Source organism: Bombina bombina, chromosome 5 (assembly GCF_027579735.1).
Source record: "Bombina bombina isolate aBomBom1 chromosome 5, aBomBom1.pri, whole genome shotgun sequence".
NCBI lineage: Eukaryota > Metazoa > Chordata > Amphibia > Anura > Bombinatoridae > Bombina > Bombina bombina.
Genome location: NC_069503.1, coordinates 1,150,784,043 through 1,150,798,831, shown reverse-complemented (window position 1 = coordinate 1,150,798,831; position 14,789 = coordinate 1,150,784,043). Strand labels below are relative to the sequence as shown.

Below are 14,789 nucleotides of genomic sequence, written 5' to 3'. Positions count from 1 at the left end.
TGATGGTGAGTTGTAAATATATATAATATGCTTGCTACCTAGTGTCCCTCGTGTGTGATGGTGAAGCTGTAAATATATATAATATGCTTGCTACCTAGTGTCCCTCGTGTGTGATGGTGAAGTTGTAAATATATATAATATGCTTGCTACCTAGTGTCCCCCGTGTGTGATGGTGAGTTGTAAATATATATAATATGCTTGCTACCTAGTGTCCCCCGTGTGTGATGGTGAGTTGTAAATATATATAATATGCTTGCTACCTAGTGTCCCTCGTGTGTGATGGTGAGTTGTAAATATATATAATATGCTTGCTACCTAGTGTCCCCTCGTGTGTGATGGTGAGTTGTAAATATATATAATATGCTTGCTACCTAGTGTCCCTCGTGTGTGATGGTAAGCTGTAAATATATATAATATGCTTGCTACCTAGTGTCCCTTGTGTGTGATGGTGAGTTGTAAATATATATAATATGCTTGCTACCTAGTGTCCCCCCGTGTGTGATGGTAAGCTGTAAATATATATAATATGCTTGCTACCTAGTGTCCCTTGTGTGTGATGGTAAGTTGTAAATATATATAATATGCTTGTTACCTAGTGTCCCTAGTGTGCGATGGTAAGTTGTAAATATATATAATATGCTTGTTACCTAGTGTCCCTCGTGTGTGATGGTGAGTTGTAAATATATATAATATGCTTGCTACCTAGTGTCCCTCGTGTGTGATGGTAAGCTGTAAATATATATAATATGCTTGCTACCTAGTGTCCCTCGTGTGTGATGGTGAGCTGTAAATATATATAATATGCTTGCTACCTAGTGTCCCTCGTGTGTGATGGTGAGTTGTAAATATATATAATATGCTTGCTACCTAGTGTCCCCCCGTGTGTGATGGTAAGCTGTAAATATATATAATATGCTTGCTACCTAGTATCCCTTGTGTGTGATGGTGAGTTGTAAATATATATAATATGCTTGCTACCTAGTGTCCCCCGTGTGTGATGGTGAGTTGTAAATATATATAATATGCTTGCTACCTAGTGTCCCTCGTGTGTGATGGTAAACTGTAAATATATATAATATGCTTGCTACCTAGTATCCCCCCCGTGTGTGATGGTAAGCTGTAAATATATATAATATGCTTGCTACCTAGTGTCCCTCGTGTGTGATGGTAAGTTGTAAATACATATATAATATGCTTGCTACCTAGTGTCCCTCGTGTGTGATGGTAAGTTATAAATATATATAATAAGGTTTAAACCATCTATTCCGTCCTTCTTACTGACTAATACCCTTATCTAGTAAATAAGACACACCACCATTTGTTTGGGAGAAAGAACCGGTCACGGTTCACGTTTATTAAATAAACGCTTTAACTTGTGCCTAAGAGTCATTCCAATTACCCTTAGGCACTTGATCAACCTATCAACGAAACTTGGCAACAAGTTCGTAATCCTCAACGTTGGCGGCATCTCACCCTAACCTAGCCCCTATTAGCAGATGGTCAAGGCCCCTTTCGATACCTGCAGCGTGACACCCGGCTGTCACGCCCCATGGCACTCAGAGAGAGCTGTGATGTTCAGAGGTCTTCGGTCCAATTGCGAGGGAGAGGACCCCCAGGCCGGCGCCTGGCAGGCATAACCCCTCCCTTTTCCCCGGACCGTCACTCTTCTCTCCTTGTGCCCGCTCCCCAGGGCATTGACCACCCGCCTGTTGAGGCATATCCAACCAGCCCAGTAAGGCACCCCCTGTCAGCCGAATCGTACAACTCAACTTCAGGGGTGGCTAGCTACATTAAAGGCTCGGTCTTACTGAAGGCTAGCTCAATTAAACCCACCCCTGCCGAGCCAAACTCACCCTAACAGCCGCATCGTAGCCGCCAATTTCTTCTTCCAGGGACGGGTGGGCGGGGAAACCTTCTCCTTGAAGTCTGGAAACCGAAAGAGGCTGATCTCACTGTTGCAGGACCCTATAAAGGTAAGAAAACAGACACCTCCTTCCCCTTTGCAACATTGTAACAACACATTTAGCGTTACTCCAGACTTCAAGTTGGTAAACCCTTAATTTTGTTACAGGCCCACTAGAGGGCCCTCCACTACCATAAGGTTTAAACCATCTATTCCGTCCTTCTTACTGACTAATACCCTTATCTAGTAAATAAGACACAACACCATTTGTTTGGGAGAAAGAACCGGTCACGGTTCACGTTTATTAAATAAACGCTTTAACTTGTGCCTAAGAGTCATTCCAATTACCCTTAGGCACTTGATCAACCTATCAACGAAACTTGGCAACAAGTTCGTAATCCTCAACGTTGGCGGCATCTCACCCTAACCTAGCCCCTATTAACAGATGGTCAAGGCCCCTTTCGATACCTGCAGCGTGACACCCGGCTGTCACGCCCCATGGCACTCAGAGAGAGCTGTGATGTTCAGAGGTCTTCGGTCCAATTGCGAGGGAGAGGACCCCCAGGCCGGCGCCTGGCAGGCATAACCCCTCCCTTTTCCCCGGACCGTCACTCTTCTCTCCTTGTGCCCGCTCCCCAGGGCATTGACCACCCGCCACAAGAGCCAGGCGAACTCTTGCCGCCAAACCAACCAACAGGAACCCAGTAATAAACCACACTTTAACTAATCATAACCATAAAAAACATAACAATTTCAACAGATTGCAGATACAACAATTTAACCCAAACTTTAATGAATAATCCCCAACAAGGCTCCCCTGATGTCCCTTAGAAACATATCCAACCCTACGTCCGTAAGGTGGACTCCATCAGGCCTAAATAGGTCCCTTTTGTCGGCCGTTATGCTTTCGTGCCTGACCACGAAACCACCAATGCCCGTGACCGCTCTTCCCATCTCCCTATTCACCTTTTTGCGCACATTATATGCAGCCCTCTGTGTGACAATGTGCCGCCATTGCAGTCGAGCAACTACATTTGACCACCCCAAAGTCACACCCTGCAACCAAGTGTGCATCCATTGCACATCCGCTGTCATTCTTCTGATCAAATCCAGCGCGGGCATTGCCCCCAAGTCATTTCCCCCGAGGTGCAGCACTAAAACATTAGGCCGCCCCCACCTTTTGTGTGCCTCCTGTAAAAGTGCAGGCAAATCAGCCCACGACAGTCCCCTGCGCCCTAACCACCGAAAGCTTGCCTTGGACGTTGAGAATCCAAGTTGCTGACCTTCCGGCGATCGTAACGCCCTGAGATGAGCCCAGTGGATGTATGAATGGCCTACCATCCATACACGAACCGGAGGTGCTTTCGCATTCACAACACCTGATAAAACAGAGAACACCACCATGAAAAAACTGCCCTTGCACAACCTGGGTCCCCTCCCCCACAAAAAAACCCCCTTTGGAAGTATGGACCCGCCCACATGTCTGTGCTCTAGCAGTGTCCTTTATCAGGTCTAATATAAGTCTTGTACTGGGACGACTTCCATCTACCCAAGCGCTTAATCTCCGCCACCGTAACTCCCTTTTGCGCTGCGCTGGTCGCCGCGCCTATTCTAAACGAGTGCGGGGCGATCCTGCCCGGATCCAACCCGGCCTCCTTTGCCGTCTTCGCCACTACCTGGCGGAATTGAAAAACCGAGAGGGCCGAACCGTCCTCATGTATCAGGAGCAGTTGCCCTCCCGCCGGCCTCACCTTCAGGTATTGCTCCAAGCATGCCACTGGGCAGCAATCCTCAAAGTCTTGACGTTCAAGGGGCAGCCATGCCCCCACCCCCTCCTGGTCCGTCTTGGACCTGGGTATGAACAACAGGAGCCCCTCGTCCGTCAAACGGACATGCTCCAACTGCACTCCACCTCGACCTTTCTCCTTTGCAGACGCCACAAGCTCCCCCACCCTGAGGGCTCCCGCAAACGCCAACGCAAATGCCGTTCGGAAAAGAAGCTGCTCGTACTTGGATGTGCAAACCTTTGCCACACCATTCGCTAACGCCTGCAATCTCTCCCGTGTAATGGGCTCTCTCCGATCTTTCTGACGGGGGGCCAACCTGCCCCACCCCTTCAACACCTTCCTTACTAGGAAGGTTCCGGAGTGGTCCTCAAAGCCAAGCGCCTTGTTAAAGAAGGCCAGAGCCGATAGCCTACTACTCGCGCCGGCCTTACTGACCCCTTCTTTCCGTAGTAAAGCCAACCATTCCAACACCAGCACCCTAGAAGCCCTTTGTACCTGGACACCTCCGCGTTGACAGAACGCCTCCCAGCAGTCCCAGTGACTCTTATATGTTGACCATGTCCTTGGCGCCAAGGATGCCTTCACCAAAGCTAGGATGCTCATCCAACCTTCACCAGCTGCCAAAGAGAAGATGGGCATGTTAACCCCTCCTCTGCCGCCATGGGTGCCGCTGCCCTAAACTGCTCCCATTTAAATCGAGAGAGTGCATCTGCAATAATGTTCTGCACTCCCGGGACGTGTTTGGCGGTAAAATGTATATTGCACTGCAAGCATCGCAACACCAAGTGACGCAAGCAACACACAACCGCTGGCGATGACGCGGACAGCCTGTTAATGGCGTACACCACACTCATGTTGTCCGTCCAGAACACCACCGATTTATTAGCCAGTCTATCCCCCCAAATCTCCACAGCAACCACTATCGGGAATAGCTCCAACAGCGTCAAGTTTTTGGTGAAACCTGCATCTATCCAGCCCCTCGGCCATGGAGCCGCACTCCATTCTCCGTCCAGGTACGCACCGTACCCGAAACCCCCCGCTGCGTCCGTGTACAAGTTTATTGCCTTGTTGAGTACTTTCCTACCCCTCCATAGGCACACACCATTAAAATTCATTAGGAATTTTTCCCATATTTCCAGGTCCTCCCTCACATCCTCAGTAATGCTCGTCCATTTTGCTAGACCGGTAGGGCCCTTCAAAAGTCCCTCCAATCGACGGTTAAAGGCTCTTCCCATCGGGATGACCCTACCCGCAAAATTCAGGAGGCCCAGCAGCGCCTGCACCTCTTTTATCGCAACCTTGCTGGACCCCTTAATCCTTCGGACCGCTCCAAGCATCCGGACAACCTTGTCCATGGGCAGCCTACATTCCGCCTGCACTGTATCTATTTCGATACCTAGAAATGTGAGGCATGTACACGGCCCCTGCGTTTTGTCGTCCGCGAGCGGCACTCCAAAACGCGACATCATATCCTGCATAACCTCCATGAGCTGTTCACACTCCGTGGAACCAGCTTTCCCTACCAACAAGAAATCGTCCAAGTAGTGGGCCACCGCTCCCCCACTTGACGCCTTGTACACTACCCAATGCAGGAAAGAACTAAAACACTCAAACAAGGAACAGGACAATGAGCAGCCCATCGGCAAACACCTGTCCACATAATATTCCCCTTCGAACTTCATGCCCATTAGTCTGAAAGCCGAAGGGTGCAGTGGCAGCAGGCGGAAAGCCGACTCAATGTCTAGCTTCCCCAGCAATGCCCCCGGACCGCATGCCCTGACCACGTCCAGCGCACGATCGAACGATTGATAGTGCACTGAACTCAGCTCTGGGTCAATAGCGTCGTTGACTGACGCCCCTTTTGGGAAAGAAAGGTGATGTATCAACCTGAACTTCCCTTCCTCTTTCTTGGGTACCACACCCAATGGGGAGATCACCAGATCCGCCATCGGGCATGTGGAGAATGGCCCCGATACCCTGCCCAGCGCCACCTCCTTTGCCAACTTTTCCCTAACCACGTGCGGGAATTCATAGGCCGTTTTCAAGTTCCTGTGCACTGAAGAACCCTCAACCCGACCCATGACCGGTATCCGGAAACCCCCTTCCAACCCCGACCTCAGCAGCTCAGCTGCCCCTGTGTCGGGGTAGTTCGCCAGCCATATCAGCATGGCCCTCAACCTAAGCGGAGTTGGTGCCCTTGACTGCAACTCCCGCCTTAGGCGTAATTCTGGGCTGTCCCTGGTCCTTTCGCTTTCCACAATCGGCGCCTGGGTGAGGCCCTGCACAGAACTTGCAGATGTGACGAAAGGAGCAGCTGCTCCCCCTGTCACACTGCTTATCCTGGTATTTCCAGCACTCCCTCCCTTTCCTGCCCAGCCGCGCCCCTAGGCGCTGCGGTGCCTGACGTGACGCCACTGGGGAGGGAGAACTGCCTTCCAATCCTAATTTGGACCACAAGTGCATATCCTGTGTTCCAAAATGCAGCAGAGGGTTACCTACCATCTTTCTCCTAAAGGCCATGTCGTATTCACGCCATGCGCCTTCCTTGAATCTCGTACGGATATCCTCTATGGTATCCTGGTACTTAAACAGGTTATGCCCCTGCAGCGGCCACCTGTCGACATAGCACGCAGCCAGTACACGGAAGCATTTAAGCCATTCCTCGTACGTCTCCGGCCTACGTACTTTCTTTGGGCCCGAGCCATCAGCCGCCCTTTCTTTGGCTCTAAACGCGTCCAGAGAGAGCTCGAATACGTTAACGTATTTTCCCTCTTGAATCTTTTTAACGACCTTCGCTTTCAAATGGCCATATAGCGAGTGGACCAAACACGGGTAAGTGTCACCCTGTGCAGCCACTTTGCGAGGCACTGGTCCCACTGGCGTAACAGCGCCCCCCAAAGCTTGCGTTCCCTGTAGCTCAAGTGACTGGGACGTAGCGCCCGCCTTGTCCTTCGCTCTAGCAGACGCCATCTTCTTTATCCACCTAAACATCCTGCGCTGACCCTTCCCCACTAACCCAAGATCCTCCCCGCTATCGGATCCTGACCCACTTGTGGAAGACCCCGTGTCAGTGTGTATAATGTCTGGTGCGTGGCACTCACCCTCGCCTGGTATCCCTGCTGGCGAAGGAGTCGCTGGACCCGCAGCACTCTGGATGCCACTAGTACCTGCCACTGCCATGGCGCTGCTCGTGCTTGCTGCCATCTCTGCTGTGCTTGATGGAACCTGTTGAGACAGAACAACTTGGGGGGTACTCCGGTCTGCGAGAGGGGCAACAGTTGAAACACCCTCTCTCCCCTGCCCCTGACTCCCCCCAGCAGACATACCCAGAACATTAGCCACAGCATCCCTGATAATCGCTTCCTGCGCCGCCCCCTCCCGGGCGTGACCACTAAACCCAGGCAGGGGCCTCGCAGCCTCTCTCGCATGCAACGCTGCCTCCACAGCTCTCCTGATCATATCCTCATTCACACCACCATGAGACTGGCCCCCTCTATGCATCTGCGCCCTCTCATACTGCGCATCATTTGTCGCCTCACACGGTCTCACAAATCCCCCAGCCCTAAACTGAGAAACTCCCTCATAGGCATGCGTTATCCCCGCATGTCCCCACCCCATGTGTGGTTCATATCTCCGTCCAGTCTCCCATCTACCATATGGCCCCTCAGGCCCTTCGGTCTCTGATATTGCATCCACACCTGCATACCTTAGGTTCATGCCACCCCTCATGCGATCTTGTCCCAATGTGTCCCCTATACCTGTACTCCGTACCGATGCACACCTCTCATTCACCACAACCACAGGCCTCTGTCCGACACTGCCTCTATCCGTAGCCACAACCTGATCACTCGTGCTAGGCCGCACTGTAGGCCTCCCAACTGAACACACCGCTCCGCCTGCCACACCAGATGAGCCCCTCTGAGGACCGTGGTCAACCGCCATGCGCGCATGCGCGCCATCAACATGCATACCCACGTGGGACCCAACTGCGCCACATGCTCTCCTGCCCGCATCCGGACCCCCAGCCATCCCCATGCCAGGTAAGTGGGCCCCGCTGCTCCCTGCCTGTCCTCCTGATACCCTGCTCGCTAACCGGAGTCCCCCCAAGTTACCTTCGGGGCTCCGGTCACGCGAGGCACTCCTCAATCTCCCGCGTCCTCCCTCCGAATGGCGACCGCGATCCTCCTCCTCCTCAGAACTCTCGGAGGAGATCTCGCGGGAACCGCCAACCGGAGGGCCAGACTCCGCTGCGCACTCTGCCATGTGGCTGTGCTGTGGGCCTGCTCCTGTACCACCGCCGGCCCCAGCGACAGCCACGCCAAGGCCCTGATCCCCATGGGGCAACCCCCCGACAAAGGACTGGGCCCAGGCCAAAACTGCCGCCAAGGCCGCCGGCGGCAAGGCCGCAAACTACCCGGCCAGGCCGGCCCCAGCATCCGCTGGGGCAACCGGACCAGACAAATTCCCCTGGCCACCCTCTGTTCCCCCCACCGCTGACACCTCCCCGCTTGCCTGCGGGCCTTGATTGGGGGCTACCCTATGAACCCCACTGGTCTGGGCCTTCCCTCCGGCACCTTTAGGCCGTGAGCTACCCCCTGCCTTGCCCTTTCCTTTATTAAAACTCCTAGCAGGTGGGGATTTTTGGGGTGTGGGGGGTACCACATCTTCTGACTCCGGCTCCTGTCTGTGCCTTGCAGGTCCTTTCTTTCTTGCAGCCATCTCCACCACCTCCCTGTAACGCTTGGGAGGCACAGATTTTCTCCTGGATCTCTCCATGTTTTACTTCAAGAACCTTCAGACAACTTCAGAAACCTTCTCCTTGAAGTCTGGAAACCGAAAGAGGCTGATCTCACTGTTGCAGGACCCTATAAAGGTAAGAAAACAGACACCTCCTTCCCCTTTGCAACATTGTAACAACACATTTAGCGTTACTCCAGACTTCAAGTTGGTAAACCCTTAATTTTGTTACAGGCCCACTAGAGGGCCCTCCACTACCATATGCTTGCTACCTAGTGTCCCCCGTGTGTGATGGTAAGCTGTGAATATATATAATATGCTTGCTACCTAGTGTCCCTCGTGTGTGATGGTGAGTTATAAATATATATAATATGCTTGCTACCTAGTGTCCCCCGTGTGTGATGGTAAGCTGTAAATATATATAATATGCTTGCTACCTAGTGTCCCTCGTGTGTGATGGTGAGCTGTAAATATATATAATATGCTTGCTACCTAGTGTCCCTCGTGTGTGATGGTGAGTTGTAAATATATATAATATGCTTGCTACCTAGTGTACCTCGTTAGTGATGGTATGCTGTAAATATATATAATATGCTTGCTACCTAGTGTCCCTCGTGTGTGATGGTGAATTGTAAATATATATAATATGCTTGTTACCTAGTGTCCCCCGTGTGTGATGGTAAGCTGTAAATATATATAATATGCTTGCTACATAGTGTCCCTTGTGTGTGATGGTGAGTTGTAAATATATATAATATGCTTGCTACCTAGTGTCCCCCGTGTGTGATGGTGAGTTGTAAATATTTATAATATGCTTGCTACCTAGTGTCCCTCGTGTGTGATGGTAAGTTGTAAATATATATAATATGCTTGCTACCTAGTGTCCCTCGTGTGTGATGGTAAGCTGTAAATATACATAATATGCTTGCTACCTAGTGTCCCCGTGTGTGATGGTAAGTTGTAAATATATATAATATGCTTGCTACCTAGTGTCCCTCGTGTGTGATGGTAAGCTGTAAATATACATAATATGCTTGCTACCTAGTGTCCCTCGTGTGTGATGGTGAGTTGTAAATATATATAATATGCTTGCTACCTAGTGTCCCCGTGTGTGATGGTAAGTTGTAAATATATATAATATGCTTGCTACCTAGTGTCCCTCGTGTGTGATGGTGAGTTGTAAATATATATAATATGCTTGCTACCTAGTGTCCCTCGTGTGTGATGGTAAGCTGTAAATATATATAATATGCTTGCTACCTAGTGTCCCCCGTGTGTGATGGTGAGTTGTAAATATATATAATATGCTTGCTACCTAGTTTCCCCTCGTGTGTGATGGTAAGTTGTAAATATATATAATATGCTTGCTACCTAGTGTCCCCGTGTGTGATGGTAAGTTGTAAATATATATAATATGCTTGCTACCTAGTGTCCCCCGTGTGTGATGGTGAGTTGTAAATATATATAATATGCTTGCTACCTAGTGTCCCCCCGTGTGTGATGGTAAGCTGTAAATATATATAATATGCTTGCTACCTAGTGTCCCTCGTGTGTGATGGTGAGTTGTAAATATATATAATATGCTTGCTACCTAGTGTCCCCCGTGTGTGATGGTGAGTTGTAAATATATATAATATGCTTGCTACCTAGTGTCCCCCGTGTGTGATGGTAAGTTGTAAATATATATAATATGCTTGCTACCTAGTGTCCCCCGTGTGTGATGGTGAGTTGTAAATATATATAATATGCTTGCTACCTAGTGTCCCTCGTGTGTGATGGTAAGTTGTAAATATATATAATATGCTTGCTACCTAGTGTCCCTCGTGTGTGATGGTGAGTTGTAAATATATATAATATGCTTGCTACCTAGTGTCCCTTGTGTGTGATGGTGAGTTGTAAATATATATAATATGCTTGCTACCTAGTGTCCCTCGTGTGTGATGGTAAGTTGTAAATATATATAATATGCTTGCTACCTAGTGTCCCCCCGTGTGTGATGGTAAGCTGTAAATATATATAATATGCTTGCTACCTAGTGTCCCTCGTGTGTGATGGTAAGTTGTAAATATATATAATATGCTTGCTACCTAGTGTCCCTCGTGTGTGATGGTAAGTTGTAAATATATATAATATGCTTGCTACCTAGTGTCCCTCGTGTGTGATGGTAAGTTGTAAATATATATAATATGCTTGCTACCTAGTGTCCCCTCGTGTGTGATGGTAAGCTGTAAATATATATAATATGCTTGCTACCTAGTGTCCCCCGTGTGTGATGGTGAGTTGTAAATATATATAATATGCTTGCTACCTATTGTCCCTCGTGTGTGTTGGTGAGTTGTAAATATATATAATATGCTTGCTACCTAGTGTCCCCCGTGTGTGATGGTGAGTTGTAAATATATATAATATGCTTGCTACCTATTGTCCCTCGTGTGTGATGGTGAGTTGTAAATATATATAATATGCTTGCTACCTAGTGTCCCCCGTGTGTGATGGTGAGTTGTAAATATATATAATATGCTTGCTACCTGGTGTCCCTCGTGTGTAATGGTAAGTTGTAAATGTATATAATATGCTTGCTACCTAGTGTCCCCGTGTGTGATGGTAAGCTGTAAATATATATAATATGCTTGCTACCTAGTGTCCCTCGTGTGTGATGGTGAGTTGTAAATATATATAATATGCTTGCTACCTATTGTCCCTCGTGTGTAATGGTAAGTTGTAAATATATATAATATGCTTGCTACCTAGTGTCCCTCGTGTGTGATGGTGAGCTGTAAATATATATAATATGCTTGCTACCTAGTGTCCCTTGTGTGTGATGGTAAGTTGTAAATATATATAATATGCTTGCTACCTAGTGTCCCTCGTGTGTGATGGTGAGTTGTAAATATATATAATATGCTTGCTACTTAGTGTCCCTCGTGTGTAATGGTAAGTTGTAAATATATATAATATGCTTGCTACCTAGTGTCCCTCGTGTGTGATGGTAAGCTGTAAATATATATAATATGCTTGCTACCTAGTGTCCCTCGTGTGTGATGGTGAGCTGTAAATATATATAATATGCTTGCTACCTAGTGTCCCTCGTGTGTGATGGTGAGTTGTAAATATATATAATATGCTTGCTACCTAGTGTCCCTCGTGTGTGATGGTAAGCTGTAAATATATATAATATGCTTTCTACCTAGTGTCCTTGTGTGTGATGGTAAGTTGTAAATATATATAATATGCTTGCTACCTAGTGTCCTCGTGTGTGATGGTAAGCTGTAAATATATATAATATGCTTGCTACCTAGTGTCCCTCGTGTGTGATGGTGAGTTGTAAATATATATAATATGCTTGCTACCTAGTGTCCCTCGTGTGTGATGGTAAGCTGTAAATATATATAATATGCTTGCTAACTTGCTCACACAGACATTTTGCCTGAGACAATAGGTCTCTCTGGTGGTTTGTGTAATCTTTGTGTACTTTGGGGAGAATGTAAATGGTTGCACATAAATATATAATATACAATAACACTATCTCATAAAATTATTTAAAAAATATTGCACACAAAAGGCTCAAAGATATGCGATCTCAGGTGTTAGAAGAAAAAAAAGGAAAGCAAAGGGCTTTAACATTAAAATACATATACATGTCTAAAGATGTTTATGTATGTATACTGTATATATATAAATGTCTATATATGTGTGTGTTTGTGTACATATGTATGTATGTATTTACAGACATATATACACATATAAACACATACATACATATGTATACAGATATAGACATATATACACATATAAACACATACATACATATGTATACAGATATAGACATATATACACATATAAACACATACATACATATGTATACAGATATAGACATATATACACATATAAACACATAAATACATATGTATACAGATATAGACATATATACACATATAAACACACACATACATATGTATACAGATATAGACATATATACACATATAAACACATAAATACATATGTATACAGATATAGACATATATACACATATAAACACATAATACATATGTATACAGATATAGACATATATACACATATCAACACATAAATACATATGTATACAGATAGACATATATACACATATAAACACATACATACATATGTATACAGATATAGACATATATACACATATAAACACATAAATACATATGTATACAGATATAGACATATATACACATATAAACACATAAATACATATGTATACAGATAAAGACATATATACACATATAAACACATACATACATATGTATACAGATATAGACATATATACACATATAAACACATAAATACATATGTATACAGATAAAGACATATATACACATATAAACACATACATACATATGTATACAGATATAGGCATATATACACATATAAACACATACATACATATGTATACAGATATAGACATATATACACATATAAACACATAAATACATATGTATACAGATAAAGACATATATACACATATAAACACATACATACATATGTATACAGATATAGACATATATACACATATAAACACATAAATACATATGTATACAGATAAAGACATATATACACATATAAACACATACATACATATGTATACAGATATAGACATATATACACATATAAACACATACATACAGATACAGACATATATACACATATAAACACATAAATACATATGTATACAGATATAGACATATATACACATATAAACACATAAATACATATGTATACAGATAAAGACATATATACACATATAAACACATACATACATATGTATACAGATACAGACATATATACACATATAAACACATACATACATATGTATACAGATATAGACATATATACACATATAAACACATAAATACATATGTATACAGATAAAGACATATATACACATATAAACACATACATACATATGTATACAGATATAGGCATATATACACATATAAACACATACATACATATGTATACAGATATAGACATATATACACATATAAACACATAAATACATATGTATACAGATAAAGACATATATACACATATAAACACATGCATACATATGTATACAGATATAGACATATATACACATATAAACACATAAATACATATGTATACAGATAAAGACATATATACACATATAAACACATACATACATATGTATACAGATATAGACATATATACACATATAAACACATACATACAGATACAGACATATATACACATATAAACACATAAATACATATGTATACAGATATAGACATATATACACATATAAACACATAAATACATATGTATACAGATAAAGACATATATACACATATAAACACATACATACATATGTATACAGATACAGACATATATACACATATAAACACATACATACATATGTATACAGATACAGACATATATACACATATAAACACATAAATAGATATGTATACAGATACAGACATATATACACATATAAACACATAAATACATATGAATACAGATAAAGACATACATACATATGTATACAGATATAGACATATATACACATATAAACACATAATACATATGTATACAGATATAGACATATATACACATATAAACACATACATACATATGTATACAGATAAAGACGTATATACACATATAAACACATACATACATATGTATACAGATATAGACATATCTACACATATAAACACATAAATACATATGTATACAGATATAGACATATATACACATATAAACACATACATATGTATACAGACATAGACAAATATACACATATAAACACATAAATACATATGTATACAGATATAGACATATATACACATATAAACACATAAATACATATGTACACAGATATAAACATATATACACAATTAAACACATAAATACATATGTATACAGACGCCTAGATTTAGAGTTTTGTCGGTAAAGACCCGCGTAGCTAACGCAGCTTTTTTTCCTACCGCTGCTCCCAAACAACGCTGGTATTTAGAGTTGTCTGAAGGGCTGCGTTAGGCTCCAAAAAGGGTGCGTTGAGCCGAATGTACCACCACTTCAACCCTCAATACCAGCGTTTCTTACGGTAGAGGTAAGCTGGCAAAACGTGCTTGTGCACGATTTCCCCATAGGAAACAATGGGGCCGTTTGGGCTGAAAAAAAAGCAGCGTTAAAGGATTACTTTCTGTTATAATTTTTAAGCTAAACAACTAACATATTAAAGTTAATAAACATGAATTAAAACCTACTGACCTATATTTTCTCCAAAAAGAAGTTTCATAATGTTCTAAAAGTTATATCTTTTATTCGCCGATGATGTCACGTTATCCTGCCCA

At 44.0% G+C, this 14,789-nt stretch overlaps 1 long non-coding RNA gene across 3 annotated transcripts; it reads right to left on the bottom strand.

Annotated features, from left to right (window-relative positions):
- Nucleotides 1–156: 156 nt before the first annotated feature.
- On the bottom strand, nt 157–11,669 carry LOC128661210 (uncharacterized). 3 transcript variants are annotated; one of them, XR_008402613.1, is made up of 5 exons: nt 11,285–11,669; nt 11,175–11,229; nt 10,681–11,119; nt 8,920–10,348; nt 157–1,033 (listed from the first exon to the last, which is right to left on the bottom strand). It is a non-coding gene; the product is annotated as an uncharacterized LOC128661210 (long non-coding RNA). The 3 variants fall into 3 exon arrangements; XR_008402612.1 differs by having other exon boundaries at nt 157–867; nt 8,865–8,974; nt 9,469–10,348; nt 10,681–11,669; XR_008402611.1 differs by having other exon boundaries at nt 157–867; nt 8,865–10,348; nt 10,681–11,669.
- Between the last annotated feature and the right edge of the window lie 3,120 nt (nt 11,670–14,789).